The sequence below is a fragment of the Columba livia genome, chromosome 6, assembly GCF_036013475.1.
Source record: "Columba livia isolate bColLiv1 breed racing homer chromosome 6, bColLiv1.pat.W.v2, whole genome shotgun sequence".
NCBI lineage: Eukaryota > Metazoa > Chordata > Aves > Columbiformes > Columbidae > Columba > Columba livia.
Genome location: NC_088607.1, coordinates 9,667,338 through 9,680,493, shown reverse-complemented (window position 1 = coordinate 9,680,493; position 13,156 = coordinate 9,667,338).

Here is a 13,156-nt window from a genome sequence, read left to right as displayed (position 1 = left end):
CTCAAAATTGAAATGAAACAGAGGCCAAAATCAGCGGGGTGGGAAGTCTGTTCCAGATGGCAGGAGCTGCAGAAGCTATTGCACCAACAGTAGCCAGCTTGTAGGAAGAGGCAGAGAGAAATAATCGAGTTTCATCCAACAAAGTATCAGGTAATGTAAGAAGGGGACTAAGCAGTGCCAAAGCTCTGACTGATGCTTCCTGAAGGGGATAGTCCCACAGTAATTGGGAGGGTCACTGTGACTCAGAAACCAGCGCTGCAGGGGAGGCGGGGGAGGCAAGGGGGTGAGCACTTTTTTCCTATATGCAACACTGACTCATAAAGCCTTTTTTTTTCTTTTTTGTCTCTTTTGTTAAGTAAAAATGATCTGGCATGTTCTTTTTCCAAAAAGATTTGAAGAGGAGATTTTGGAGGGGCGTTTCACAGAGCCCAGCAGACAGTCCCATGTCAGCCCAGGTCGGTATCGTGAGGCAGCTCCCCGTGACCCCCCTGTCCTGCCGATGGCCGTGGGACACTGCAGTCCTGCCCGCAGGCTGATGGCATTGGAGTAAAACAAAACAGAGGAGGCAGGGTTTATCATTGGTGTTCTGTGTTACAGAAGGGGCCACAAATAATTATGGGAGGTGCCCAAAGTCATCCATAGATGTGGTGAGGATGGCAGAAGGGCAGTCTGGTGTTCAGACTGTGGGGTCATGTTTTGTCTCCTGTGATCTACTGAGCAGGACTCACTCTTGGGAACCACTAGAAAAGGGGTCAAACCTGTAAAGGAAATTAGAAGTGACTTTTTTTAAACTAAGAAAAATTTGCATTAGTTGGGTATATGACTTCTTGTATCCTCTGTTCATATATAGGAGATATCAAGTCTAATAAGGAAGGTCCTACACATCACACTGGCTTCCAGTACTTGAAGAGCTTCTTATCATGGCCCCTGATGCAGGGGTAAGGAAATACAGCAAAACTGGGGTTTTCCAAAGTCCACACTCCCAGACATGCCCCAGCTGGCACTGCCAGCTGTGTGGGCTCTGAACTCAGCTTGGCATTTTCTGGAGATGATCATCAACAAGCAGTTTATGGCCAATCAATGTGTAAGTAGGGCTGATGAGGAGAGACCTTTGCCTACATTTGCCTCACACTGAGGACCCAGTTGGCCTTAAGATTCATTTCTAAGGCTGAATAAGGTTGAGTAAGGTTTGGTCTTGGAGCTGGTAATCCAAAAGTCACTGTTCAGTGATTTCAACTGCAAGATGTCAGAATCCTTCATGTTGAGAAAGCCTCTTGTTAGTACTTTGCCATGTTTCTGCCTTACAAATCAGTTTGAATTTTGGAATCAAATCAGTTAAGGCATTTGGGGCTTGGTGATTTGACTTTGATTTCACATAATTTTAAAGAAGCTTGGATATAAACACTAACTTTTAAAGATGCCAGGCCTAACAGTTGGTTTAAAAACTGAACAATAAACACACTTATTAACTTGCCACAAAAGATACAGGCACTGAATCTGCATTAGTTATTTGGCAGCATCATGAATACTTTCCTCAAACTGATTTGATGACTAAACGCTGTTTAGAACAGCAACCAATGCTGCTGAGAAAAATGTAACATTTAGGGCTATGGGTTCCTTACAGCTCATATTCCTTCCTGAAATTCTGTTCAGCTTTTGGCCTAAACTCTTAATGGAAAAAAAATCTAAATGATAAATACCTTTTGAGGCGATGCCAAGATCTTACAAGGTTCTGCTGGCTTTTTTGTTTGTTTGATTTCATTTTTATTTTTTACATCTAAAAATTATTCTTTTTAATTAAAACCTCAAATCACCTGATCAAAAATGTAAGTTTTGTCCTATTCAAGCAACTTTAAACATCTCAAGAATAATACTTTTTGACCAACTGGTCAATTAGAAGTATCATTTTTCTTGATGCCCAACAGGAAGACATAGAACAAAAGTTCAAAACGTTCAATGAGCTGAAAAATCTGTTTTGCACAAGCTCTGTTGATCAGCGTTTAAAACCAGGGCTGGGCAGTGCGAATACCTTGCAGGAGTCTCACCCCATTGAACTGAAAGGCAAACTGTCCTCTTAAAAGGACAGCATTTTCCAAATAGCTTATTTTTTGTGCTTCACCCCCAATTTAGAAAGCAAGCAAACATGCATCTGATACTAGTTTTTGACCCAAGTATCTGTAGGAAAGAAGTGGAAACTTTGCTGCTCTTGATCAGACATATTTTCAAGGCCGCAGTGTATTTTTCAATAGCTGTATTGAGTTTAGTGCTGCCATCGCAGGGAAATCTGAAAGGAACAAGGTTATTAAAAAAAAAAAGGAACAGTAACTACTGTTTTTTGGCAAAATGTAATGATAAACAAACAGAAAAGGTCAAAGATAAATCACAGTTGCTGAAGGGACCTTCAAGACTTTACAGGTTTTTCTGTTTACCATTTACCTCCTCAGCTCTGCCTTCTTCTCTCAAAAGTGATACTTTACTGATTTATTTTTTTTACTGTTGTGGGCAGGACGTCTGCAAATGGATCTTTATAAGCCCTGGTAGAATATCTCTATTATACCCTGTAGTTATTTCTAGGTTTATATATAATACCAGTGCAGCCCACCTTGGCAAACAAACATTCCTGAAACCTACAGGTGATGCCACGGGATTTCTAATTGCTGGATGAGTAACAAATCTTTGAAGAGAAATAGGGCTGGTGACACCAGGTGACACACTGAAAAGAGCTTCTAAGGAGAGCTCTGCACAAAGAGGTTTGGTGCATTCGCTCCCCTTTTTTGGAATCATTGGCTGATTCGAATAACATTATTTCAGGCTAACCTGAAGAAAACATTTATCCTTCCTGTAGTCATAAAATGAATCAAAAAAATCAAACCACAAGAGGAATTCATTTCAGGTTGAAAAAAAAATTCATTGTTTCAGCTGTTATTGTTTTTCATCCACTCAAAAGGGAAATTTAATTCAATTTCTAAATGAAGTATTCTTTCAAAATGAAAAATCCATACATTTACGTCAGAAATGTCAAAGGGAAATATATTAAACATTCATTTCTAAGTTAGCTTAGGATGTTCTGCTGAACTTAACCTCCATTCACAAGTACCTGTTCTTGGCTTGTACTTTTCCTTTATTTGTTTCAAAATATTAGTTATTTTTGTGGTGTTTGCCCGGTCATTTGATCAAGCTCTTTTCATCCCGTTGTGCAGAACGCTCTCAGAGCTGCTCCAGCACGGGGAGGGGTGGTGGGGATGCTGAAATGTCAGGTTGTGCTCAGCCTGATACTTGGCATGCGTCAGGTGTCAGGAGACACAAACCAGCCTGGATGAATATTCCATGACAAGCAGGTGCCCAAGCCGTTTTGCTGGCGTGGCAGCCCTGGAGCATTCCTGTGCAGTCACCGACTGCAGCACCTGTTGTGTTGTCCCTCCTCGGCTCCTGATGTCCCTCATTGGCTCACAATGTCCCTCCTTGGCTCACAAGGTCGTTCCTTGGTTCTCATTCACATTTGATGGTGCTGACAACATCGTGCTGGGCCTCAGGAGCTCCAGTTTTATAGGACACTGACAATACCACAGCAATCCAAGATCCCTCCATCAGCTGACTAATCCCTTAGCCTGCAGGACAGTTCTTTGCCTGCTTATGGGTGACTCTTTTGCAAGTGGGCTTCTGGCATTTGTCCCATACAAAATACTAGAAGAACAACCTGAGAGGAACAAAATTCACCCTGACCAACTCTTCTAGTATGAAACTTGAGGCCAAGGGGTGGCTCTATCTACCTGTCAGCCTTCACCCCCGTCACACACATTTTACTGTTAACTCTCTTATTTTTTGTCATGCTCTCTGCTTGTTGTCTGAGATGAGATGAAAGATTTTTTAATAGTGATGGCATACAGCTCTAGAGACAAAAGGGTCTATTCTTTTCTTATCTTGGACGTGTTAAAAACACACTACCTTCATCCCGCTACGTTCAAAAGGAGACAAAAAGTGAAACGAACTGAACAATTTTTCAGCACCATTAATAAAACAACCCCAAATGATATAAAATAGCCTTGTTTCACATGACAAACACTGTACCCATGAGCTTTGGTTTCTCTCATAAAGAGAGAGAGAGAAAACCTTCAGAACTTTTTCTGGGCTCTCAAACTTCCAGCGTGGTTTGCAAGGGCTGTAATTTAGCCCCAGGCATTCGAGAATCTACTTTGTGTGTTTTGGCAATGACATGAAAATGCAGAGAGAACTGTACATCTTGCAGTTGTACGCTGAGCTGGGCGATCTGAGGGGCCTGTCTATAATAGAGGAATCATCTTTTCTTCAATGAAGTGCTACTATTGTTGTGATCTTCAATAAAGGATATAATGGACGCATTCATGTGGTGGCTGTTGTTTGTGTGTCATTCTTTCAGCGTACGGCTAAGCGCACAAGAGTCTTTTAAACTCTTCTCTACTTAGATCCAGTAGTGCTAGCATTTTGTGCCAAACTAGGTTGGTTTTCCCCTGCAAGCTTCTTTTCCTATTATTTTTGGATAAAGCAAATTGACCATGAAATACCTCTTTATTGCAAAACGATATCTCCAAGACTTCACTGCGGGATCAAGGGTTAAAACAGCAGTGTAATGCACATTTGTGTGGAGGTGCTGTTGGTTTAAATATCCACCTTTCTAATAGTCAATTTGGCCCATTGTAGGCTCATTAAGAAACTGATATTCACTCAGGGTCTGAAGTAGTATTCAAAGCTGCATTTACTTCTAGGTCGCATAATAATATCAAAAGCCCTTTTTCATATAAGAAGTCCGAACTAAAAGTTTACCCTTTCATGTGAGTAAACAGCATCCTTAGGCATTTATAGGGTGACCTGAATAAAGTTATTTCCTCCTGTTTGATTACAGCATGGGGCAGAGGAGAGATTTTCAAAGACAAAAGCTGGTGGTTTTACCTGAAAAGGCAGAATTTTGCATGAACCCATACAGTAATGGCACAAGCAAAGAACATTTTAGCATGCAACGTGCATGTGCACTTAGAGGTACAACCACTAATGCATGGTCAGATACTTGGCTCTGAACAAGGGGTGATGCTTGGAGGAAGGGTGCTGAGCAAAGGTGCAGCCAGCAGCTGGAAATGCTAATTTTTCAACCATATAACAACACTTTAAGAAGAGTGGTAGGGGAGAAAATGTTACCTTGAATCTGCGCTAAGGAACTTACTTGAATCAATAGGCCTACATTTAAATAAGTTTAGATGTAATTATCCATTACAAATCTGGTTTTACGCCTTGTTAGCCAGAGATCCTAGGCACTTTTATTTGAAATTTGTACCAATCTCAACCTCATTTAACTACACAATGTGAACAGTTTAAGGGAAGAGGGAAAAAAAAAAAAAGAACACAAAACCTTCCAACATCTTTTCTTTTTAGGCAAGTTGAAAAGGATGAGCACCTAGCAAGGTTTTTTCTCAAGTCACTTTTTAAAGATTGTTATTATCTTTTCATATTAAAGTTAACATTACCATATGCTGTTGAGCTTTTGTTGATGGCAATGCTTAAACTGGGATGTTGTTTCCTTTGGAGATTCTTACTGCCAGTCATTAATTTACATTTTTTTGAAATCGTACAGCGAGTGCTTTGTTGATGCCTGTTTTCATTTTGTTTCTCTCTCTTTTCAGGTCACACATGAGGAGTTTTTTTTCAAACAGCAAGTTAAGGCAGTGGAATGAAATCAGTGACATCTGCCACTCATGCTCTCTCCCTCCATCCTGTTTACCCATAGCCCCCCTTTTTTCCTTTTCTTTTTATAATGCTTGGGTTTTCATCCCATTCAATGGCTACCCTCCCATTCTGGCCCCCAACCCCCAATTTCTCCAGTAATTACTCTGGGGAATGTATTTGAATCTGAATCTCTTTCTCTCCTTCATTCTTTGGCCCTTTTTGGCTGCTGATTTGGGGATGTCTTAATGTTCCCATTTGAATTGACATGTCTCTCTTCATAAGCTTCAGTCATGTCCATTTTTATTTAATCTCTGAGGAAATCAAAGATCAAGTCATGAAAATGAAGTGTCCAGCACTTAACATGATCCCATGCTGTTTGTACAGGCTTCTAGGAATTGTCCTACTCTGTGCTTTTGGTTCCCTATTGTGGTTGACCATCTCCATAACAATCTAAATAAATGAAATGTAATTAAAAAGAAAAGGGACACAATTGCCTCCCCACTCCCACTTAAAAAGCCGAATGAATGACACTGGATCTTCTCCACTAGGAAATTTATGAGGCTGAGAGTTAGGTTTCTGATCCTGAAATCTTTACTCATGCACTAATCCTCACACACTTGATTTATCCTTTCAGCTTCAGTTCACACAATGACTCATAAAAATAAGTGATGTAGGATTTGGCCCTTCAGAAACTTGCAATGACACAGTGTTCCCCAGTGTTTTATTTCATTATTGTCATTTTTAACTACTGACTATGCAGGCAGAGAAAATATACTCAGCACAGAGAGATTTTGTCAGTCCTTACTCCAGCAGGTAAAGAGAGTAGTAACTTGTCAGAGAAGGATCTGATCCAACAAGTATACAGGTATACGTTTTAGATTTCTTCAGTGATATATTTGTCTCTCCTGTATCCAATTAGGACTATTGCCAAATGGGAACATCCCATTGTATTACAGTGTGGACATGGCTTATTACAATTATCTATTTGGGACAATCTGCTTAAAAAAAACAAACCAAACCAAACCAACCAACCAACAAAAAAAACAAACCAAAAATCCCACCAACCCACCCCCCCAAAACAAAAAAACAACCCAATCCAACAATAGCAACACAAACACTCCCCCTGTCCCTCCCCCCAAAAAAAAAACCAACAACAAAAATCCAAACCAAAACCAAAAAACAAACTGCATGCCTGCTTCCTAGTATAGCAAACTGTTTGCAATAAAGATCACCACCAAAAAGGAACCAAAGGAAATTCTAGACTACAGTAAAGCCTGATCTGTTTAGTATATGCCCTTAAAACTTAATGTGCACTGTTAGGACCCAGTTAAGTAAAGTGCTCTGTCGCTAAAACTTGGATTGAAGCAGCCCTGATTTAAACTTTCTTTCCTGATGTCATTTTAAAGTGAGAAGAGGAAAGAAGAGAAACAAATTGACACGTACTGTGATAAATTCCTGTAATGGATTAGAAACAGTGCATTGCCGACACTGAAGTCAGAAGAACAGAGCAGTTTGGGAAATGGTTCAGAGATGCTGGCTCTGGTTATTTCTTCCAGTGGAGTAATAAGAATGCTGGAAACTTGCCTTGTGTGTGTGTGTGATCTGGACTCAAGTTCCTCTGGAAATGCATTAAGAAAAGGGAGGTCTCATTGCTAAAGGGTATTGTTCGGAAAATTATACAAAACAACAACCAGCAAAAGAAACCACTTTTGTAGATGATGGGAAATATCAAGAATGGATAAATTTATTCACACCAGGCTGAATTCTCATGTCTGTCTTCCTATCTGAGAGTGAATTAGAAGACAACTTTAGGATTTGTTCTGTTCCTGCCTCCCCAGGTACTCAGCTCAAGACTGAGTCAGCTCAAGTATCAGGACTTTACAGAGACCAATTTTGTGGACCGCTGGAGAGGAAGGAGACTGCTTGTTGACTGGTTGGAATCCCATTTATTCTGTTTTCATCTTCTTCTGTTTTGGGCAGTACGTTTTGGTACATTTAGGAGGTTACCTTACAACATCCGGGCGTCACTTTCACACGAAATGATGGAAAGACAGCCCTCAATTACACCGCTGAATGCCACCCCACTGTTGAAAACACCGTGTCCACATGCATGTGTCTCATTTATTGCCTAATTGAGGCAAACTAATGAGGCTCTTCTCCTTCTGCTGGGGCAGCTGTTCCCCAGGTCTGGAAGCTCACATGAAGGAATCCAACTTCCCCAGGTCCCTGCCCCTCAAGCAGCTCCTGTTCTACAGGAGAGTGCACTTTCTGCTCTGCTCCTGGCTCCCCTGACTTGGGAGGAGGTTTTAGATGCTCTACTGCTGCTGGTGTCCTATTGCTTCCTTCTCACCCCCCCCAATGCGTCACACTCCCCTCCATGAAGGGATTAGAAAGAGCTGTTGGTTTGGTTGGATTAAAACACAGAGATTTTACCCCAAACTAACAACATGTTGTAAAACAGGAAGATGCGATGGGAAGGAGGAAAAGAGGGCTTTTCCAGAGAAAAGTCTGCTTGGTGGGTCTTAATGGAGGTGTAAAACTATACAAGTGTGAAATCTTGTTCTTATTATTATTATTTACAAACTACCCTGCACTCTGTCTGACACTGCCTGAGATATCATTTTACTGGCACATGCAATTCTTTGGCTTCTTTCCCTGCTGTAGATATACCCACAGCCTGGATGGGACATTCCCAGCATGTGGATCTCAGAGATCAAAACACATAATGAGAGACTAGAAGTCTGCTTTGGTCAGGGGCAGCATCCAAAGCAGTATTCCTGGAGTGGGATTTTTAGAGTGGTTTACAACCAAGGAGAGTTTGAGCTACACACCAGAACACACACACAACAATGATGGAGAAAGACAGATCACTAAGACACCATCAATGGAAAAGGAACACGCATTTTCATACATGTAACACACCCAATAACAACCCCTTTAAAACAATCCTCTGAGCAATTTATACCCTCCACTAACATGCACTTCTACGTAACCACCAAATTGGGGCAGAAGGGAAAAATCTTAGGGCCAGTGGCAGGCAGAAAATGAAATTGTTGAGAATTAGCACAGGAGAACGTCAGAGCAAAAGCAAGACCATGGTGAGGGGGCCTCACAGGACAGGGGAGCAGGGGAATTCCATTGTAAAAGGACTCTGAGTTTTGCATTACCCACATGCACGTGTTACCCACACTGCTGCCGAACCTTGGGAAGCTGGAGCACTCAGCCCATGTGCTACTCACGTGGGATTTCCAACCAACAGTGGGAATTCCGGTTGTGGAAGGTGGTACTTCACAGCTTGTAGCACCAGGTCTCTGGCAGAGACAGCCAAGGGTCTGAGCAGTAGTCCCCTTCTACCTACGGCCTTGTGCCCCAGTTTCCATTAATTAGAAGGGGTTGCCTGCTCCCTGCTAACTTGAGGACGGTTTCCCTCAGATCTGGTGTCTCCAGCAGCAATGACATAAGTACTTTTAGTAGAGGAACTGCACTGGTGATCCCTACTTTCCCCATTTTGGCAGCATAAAGGAGCTGTCATCAGGATTCATCTGACCTAGTATTATTCACCCCCTCCCCTTCAAAATATTAAGATTTCCTGCTGCTTTCCTGTGAGTTAAGTACCAGGGATTTAGGATGAGCAGAGCAGCAAATCATCTGTTGGCTCTTGTTTTCTATCTCTCTGTGAGCAGTATTTCCTCCAGCACTGATTTATATTTGGTTCCACAGGACAAGAAACTGCCAGGGGAAGTTTCAGTCTTTGACACCAGGGACCTGGAACTGAGCTCACGCCTTGCAAGGAACAGCTGCACAGATACCCAAAGAAACCCAGACTACCTCTTTGTGTTCACTCCCACCCAGGTTCTTGAGGACTTTCCTGTTTTGTGCCTAGTGACTGCTGTGATGGATGGGAAGTAAAGCCATGAATGTCACCTACCAGTGCATCCTGCTCCCCTAGCCTGTTCCAGCTCTGAAGCTGTGGTGTGGGTGAGTGCCCCAGGCACTGCTATGATATAATGGTGCCTACAGAGCGTGAAGCTCTAAAGTCAAACCCTTTGCCTCTGGCTACAATAACTGGATGCACAGTCTGGGAGCTCTGAGTTCTCATCCAGATTCTGCCACTACCTCCAACACTGATCACACCAAAGTATCTCTTATGCTGGGCTCCCTAACTGACCTGTGCAGTGTGAAAAGTCCTTTGAGATCTTCAAACAAAAGGTGCTTAAGAATATCAAGTTGCCCTTAATTGAATGTGGCCTCCTGAATAGACCACAGGTGAGCTCAGACTGTACTCCCTAGTTTTAAGAGGAGCCCTGGGCACTTGGGAGGGGTAATTGCTTTTTCCATCAGGGGTGACTAATGACCTTGTCACCAAATAAACTGTTTTGATTTGTCCATCCAAGCAGATAACTACAGCATTACATATGTTGATTATGCTCTTTGTTTTGATGAGGTGATGCAAGCAGCCAGCTGGCAGATTGCTAGGACTTCTGCCCAAGGTTTGGGTGGAGCAGGTAGATGAGTAGCAGGGGTGAGCCAGCTGCAACTCTTGATCTTCACACAGGGCTTGCATGGCTCCCATACTGAGGTTATCGTGGGTGACCTGCAAGGGGCTGTACTGGCCCAGGACATGTTTGTTAGATGATGAGCAGCTTTGAGATTATGTGAAGCAGCTGCTGTCAGCCCTGATTGCTCTACAGTCCTCTCTGGGAGCCCCGTCATCACCTGCCTTTGGGGTCATCTTCCCTCTCTGAAGCATCATCTCCCCTGTGTCCCCCACCTACTGTGGGATGTGCCCCACTGACTTGACTGCGTACTGCAGGATTGCTGAGTAAGCAGCTCAAACTGGCTTTTGTTCATCTTTTTAGTGGCTCTCCCTCACATGTCGCACTGGTCAGGAAAAGACACTGTTGGTTAACTCAGGCTTCAAGTTGAAAACCTTCAAGCTTTTGACTTGACAGTTTTCAGCCAAGTATATCACCGAATAGAGCCCTGTGTAGGGTACCTGGATATTTCTGCTTGTCTGCTCCGACAGGTGGACTTGGAAAAAACAGGTTTCCTAGCTGAAATTTTATTCTTACTTAAAAAAAAAAAAAAGTCAGTCTTAACTTGACTCTCCTAGGGTCTGTTTTATGTCAATAGGGGAACAACTTACTAATTAGGGTAAGACTCTTTAAGAAAATATGTTTTCTATTCCACTGATAGTCAGTTACAAGTGATAACACTGTTAAATGTAGTGCCTAATAAATCTAGAAAAACTACCCAATAAATGTAAGTAATAACAATGATTAACAATAAATTAAATGCAGAGAACTCGGAATGTACCACATTATTTTTAACTAGTCTGGTCCATCGGGTTCTTATTATTCAGTTTGTCCTCCACACCTGGAGTTTATTAGAGTGTAATACAAACTAAACAGTCCCTCAGAGAGGCCACTGGAAGGGCTTAGTATAAAACAATATACAAGTTTAATAGTGGTAACTGACCTTCCTTTCTTTTGCAAAAACGTATCTTGGTAACTTGATTCGTAAGGAAATGTAATGCTTTTTTACATAATCCTAATAGGTAATTTTCTTTTTTGTTTAATTTAGATTATTTTTTGATTCACAAGACAGCAAGACCTATGGCAAACATTCAGTGATCTCCTATTCTTTCAGATACAAAATAGTTACTTAAGACTATTTTGCTTTCTTCACTCATTTAAAGATCAAGCAAGCAAAAGGTAATGCTGTAATGCTGTAAACTCTATGAATGATGAAAGTGTATGGTTAGAAACGGCTAAACTTCACCACGGTCATGCCCGGCTAAAGGTTTCAAGCAGCTTAAAGTTCAGGGTTGTTCGGACTCAAGTGGCTTTTGTTTGGCACAGTGCAGAGATAAGGTTCACTTGCTGCAATATGAATCCAGGCCCGACCTTTAAACACCTCTAAAGTTGGACTTGGGGTGGAGGCTTAAATCAGTGTGGTTTTTTTAAATGCATACGCATGAGTAACAACCAAATATTCATAGTGATGCATCTTGATTGTAGCTGGATTTTTTAGTTAGTTTTCCTTCAGGTTTCCATTTTTAAATGTTGGAAAATTATCATTGTCTTTTTTCTTTCTTGTTTTCTCCTCCCTTCCACTTCTCTTTTGAAACCATAAGCTATGGGCAATAGTAAATCTGCAAGACAAAAGATTATTTTCTAATTTATTTCCCTGAATTTCCATTGTTACACTTATGCCATCTAATGGACTACAATGTTTTTCTGTCCTGTTCCCCCTTTTTCAAATAAAATATAGTCTAATGCTTCTGAGGTTTTGGCTGTTTTCAAAATTTAAAAATAGCTGTAGGAAAGAGACATTTTCCTTACACAATGACCTGTAATATACTGCACTCTGTGTATCCAGTATTGCACTACCGCTGTGCACATACCAAACCTGTATGTTGTTTCAGCCTAAAAATCCCTTTGTTTAGATGCCTTTGCATGCTCTAAAACAGAATGGCAGGCATTGACACTGCAAATCAGCCCATGAAACCCACAAAATACAGTTCAGAAACAATTACGGGAGAATGTTAGATTCAGTGTTGTTCAGAGGTGCAAATAAGTCAACTAACATATGGAATTTGGAGCAGGAATGGGAATATTTCTTTATAGTCTATATTATCTTCAGACCTACTCATCTTGTAGGATTGGCTCCAATTGTTACTCACTCAAATAGTGATGCCAAAACCACATACAGCTTGCTCACTGTAAGCCTTCATTTTATAATCAAAACCATTTTTATTTTGATTCACTCCCCCTTCATTTTAAGGGATGAGAAACTATTCCTCATTTCTGCAAAGATCATCTTTGCTTCCAACACAGACTTGTTCAATTGCTTGATCAAATGACCAGGCAAACACTACAAAAATAACTAATATTTTGAAACAAATAAAAGTGCAATTGCCAATGATTTTTCAGGTGGGTTCTTATTTTAGTTTGGGTTGTGTTTTTTTCTTCTCTAAGTATCTCTGTCAGGAAAAAAATCTCAGAAGTAATAATATTTCTGGATACTTTTGCAAATGGAGCCAGGAAAAATGGAATTTGCTGCTACACGAGGAGGATTTAACTTAATGGATTATAAAGCTATTGGCCAATAAAGTTGGATCCATGGATCCAGTTCTTTGTAAGTGATCTGGTCCATATTCCTAAAAAAGTTATATTTTGAAAGCTAAAAAAGCACCACAGACCCCGAGGTGCTGTGTTTCAGTGAAAAGCCAAATCCAAGGTGCTGTCATGTGTGGAATGCGAGCTCAGGTTGTGCTCAGAGGAGCAGGCGGTTGAAGGCAGGACTATCCCTGGCCTCCCAAAATGTTCCGGATGCCAGCAGGTTTTCTTGGCTCATGGAAGTGCTGTTCTGCTTCTGTCTTTCCACTGCGTGAAGTGTTGGGTTTGCAGAGTTTTTTGGGCTGTGCAGGCCATGGTGGAGCAAGGGGTGCCCACAGTAC